Source organism: Nannospalax galili, unplaced genomic scaffold (assembly GCF_000622305.1).
Source record: "Nannospalax galili isolate Female #2095 unplaced genomic scaffold, S.galili_v1.0 scaffold1409, whole genome shotgun sequence".
Taxonomy (NCBI): Eukaryota; Metazoa; Chordata; class Mammalia; order Rodentia; family Spalacidae; genus Nannospalax; species Nannospalax galili.
Window position 1 is genome coordinate 435,003 of NW_008359780.1, and position 410 is coordinate 435,412.

Consider the following 410-nt stretch of genomic DNA (forward strand, 5'->3'; position numbering starts at 1 on the left):
CTTCATAGCCATCTTTACTTCTTTTGAGAACTCTCTGGTCAGCTCCTTAGCCCATCTTTCAATTGGGTTACTTCTTGTCTTGATTCTGTTTTTTGAGTTCGTTATATATTCTGGATATTAAACCTCTGTCGGATGTGTCGCTGGTGAAGATTTGCTCCCTTTCTGTGGGTTTTCTGTTCGCTTCCCTGGTAGCCTCCTTTGATGTACAGAAGCTTTTTAGTTTAATGACTTCCCATTTCTTAATTCTTGCCATTGTTTTCTGAGCAATTAATGTGCAGTTTAGAAAATCCTTTCCTACACCTATATCTGGTAGGTTTTTGCCAATGTTTTCTTCCAAAAGTTTCAGAGTTTCAGGCTTCACATTGAGGTCTTTGATCCATTTGGAATTGACTTTTGTGCACAGTGAAAGA